The sequence below is a fragment of the Pezoporus wallicus genome, unplaced genomic scaffold (assembly GCF_028554395.1).
Source record: "Pezoporus wallicus isolate ANWC-B61680 ecotype Strahan unplaced genomic scaffold, APGP_CSIRO_Pwel_v1 contig_6978, whole genome shotgun sequence".
Classification (NCBI taxonomy): domain Eukaryota; kingdom Metazoa; phylum Chordata; class Aves; order Psittaciformes; family Psittacidae; genus Pezoporus; species Pezoporus wallicus.
In genome coordinates, this window is record NW_026637190.1 from 2,641,213 (window position 1) to 2,643,828 (window position 2,616).

General features: G+C 51.0%; 1 pseudogene; it reads left to right on the top strand.

The window, feature by feature from the left end:
* Positions 1-992: 992 nt before the first annotated feature.
* Positions 993-2,616, top strand: LOC130596330 (olfactory receptor 2A12-like; annotated as a pseudogene).

Below are 2,616 nucleotides of genomic sequence, written 5' to 3' on the forward strand. Positions count from 1 at the left end.
ATGGTCTGAGATTTCCAGAATCTTGGATGAGACAGTCCTTATGTACCTGTCCAATGGATGCAAAACAAGTAACAAAAAAAAACACTTCAACACTAGTTCTCAGCCTTGTAACACCCACATCCAGGATGGAGAGACAAGTTTGGACGTCATGCATGAGGCAAAACATCTTTTGACTGAAGGTTTTCCTCTCAATATTTTTTGTTGTTGTTGTTGTTTAAGTTGAAAAACTGGAGAGTAAAAGAGAAATGAATCAGAACTTGGCTCTTCTACTTAGCAAACACTGATACTGATCACAGTGTGCAAGTAGAAACAAGGAGAGAACACTATTAGAGTGCAGGGTCCTTAATTAGGAAGAGAAAGACCTGAAAATTATGAATGAGACAGAGATGACATTTGAGCAATTCCAACAGGAAAAAGGCCCACAATGAGCAACTGCTTGGACAGATTATTGCAGTAAGTAGCTGTAAGAAAAAAACTCCCAACAGAATCAGTGAATTCTCCATTGGTCAACTTTTTAAAATCGTGACTGATATGGAGATACAACGCATTGGACAGAGAAATTAAGATTTGCCATGCAGTCACAGTCTGTGCTGGTGCTTCCAGCCCTGGTGCTCCCTTATCAACATATATGTGAGCTTAAACCTCTCTGGATCCTTTCCCTCACCCAGCCAAGAGCAGCTGCTAGTTTCAGGCTGGCCGAGTGCAGTCTGTGCCTGTGCCAAGTGCTGTCTGGGACAGGTCTGCACCCAAGCCAAGGCGACTGCAGGTGGATTTTTACCTCTCTCAGCCCCATTTCTTCAGCAGCCTCACACCGTATCTGCTGTATTTGTGCACCAGAACACTCAGCCTCCATCTGCTGGGCTTCCTGGCACTGGCATGGGGGGGCTGCAGCAGCCCTCGTCACAAGCACCCAGTAAGCACCAGCTTCAGCAGCCCTTATCTGAGCTTTATGAGCAATAACTGCTTCCTCATGCTTCAACCACCATGTGGACATGGTGGTCATAGCTGCGCATGGCAGTAAGCAGAACCCTTGTGTCATGGTGAGACTTGAAATAGTATGATGGAAGAAAGGCCAGTTGAGATCCCTGATAATGTAAATTTGCCTGTGGCTTAACAAACAATGTCTCGAGTCACCCCCAGTTAGAACTTGTGCTTTTCTAAGTGTTGGCTATCACAGAGCAAAGCACCCCCAAAATGGTAAAGATAAAGAAAAAAACTCTTCTGACTGGTGCAGGGTGATGCCACATCCCCAGCCAGTGGCTTGGGAAGAGCAAACTTAGTGGCTGTGGCACCTAAGAAATGATGCGACCATGTCTAGGGGCAGGAAAGTATATAGTCACTGTATAAGTGCCACCAGGAGGATGAGACGTGTGTGGTATACTTATCAAGACCAGGGGTTGGGCTGGCAGGAGAACCCAAGAGGTGTGGTTTCACCTTGATGCATACTGTTCTTGGTTTCTTCTGTGTGATTCTCTTGCAGTCAGGTATCCAACACTGACTGGCAGCTCGCTGGACTCTAAAACCTAGTGCATGTGAAATCCCAACATGGGAAGCTTTCAACCGCTATGGAGATAGGACCAAAGCCATCCTACCAGTAAAACCTTTGCCTTCTGGTTGGTGGTGCTTTGGTCCCCTGGCTCACAATCACCACCTCCTCCTCATAGTGCTCATTTCTGCCCAAAGGCCAACTCAAGTGGCCCCATGGCAGGTTCGTGCTGACTCAGGTGTCAGAGTCCGTGTGCCTGGGCTTTCACCACGGTCAGCCCTTCCTTTTTGCTTTTTTCCTGGCTATTTACCTGGCCACACTGCTGGGAAACTCTGCAATCCTCACCCTCGTGTTCCTGGATCCCCATCTCCACAGCCCCAGGTACTTCTTCCTCAGTCACCTGTCCTGCTTGGACATTTGCTGCTCTTCAGTGACAATGCCCAAGATGCTGGCAAATGCCCTGCGTCAGCAGGCAACCATCTCCTGCCATGGGTGCCTGGCAGAGACGTTCTTCCTGATGGGGTGCGTGGGGTCCAAGTGCACACTCCTGGCTGTCATGGACTATGACCGCTACGCAGCCATGTGCCAGCCCTTGTGCTATGCACAGGCCATGAACCGTGGAGCCTGCATGGCCGCTGCAGCTTGCTGCTGGCTCTGGGGGCTGCTGGACTCTGCCATGCCCACCCTCCTGGCCTCCAGGCTCTCCTTCTGCGCAGCTCCAGCACATCTGTGATGTCCCCTTGCTGCTGAGGGCTGCCTGCAGCAACACCCGCCCCGGCAAAGTGGCAGTCCATACTGCCAGTGTCTCTGTTTGTCGTTGTCTCCTACCTCCACATCCTCACCACCATTCTTGGGATGCCCATGGCCATCAGCCGCTGCAAGGTCTTCTCCACATCCTCTGCCCACCTGTTTGTGGTCGCCGTGTACTTTGTGACAGCCAACCTGAACTACAACTGGCCCAGCTCCGGCTACTCCCTGGCAGCCGACACACTGGTCTCTGCACTGTACTGCATCATTACCCCCATGCTGAGCCCTCTCATCTACAGCTTCGAAACCAGGAGGTGCGGGGGGCCCTGCGGAAGGCTGTGTGGGGTTGGGGCACACTGGGCTCCCCTGGCAGCAATGCATAA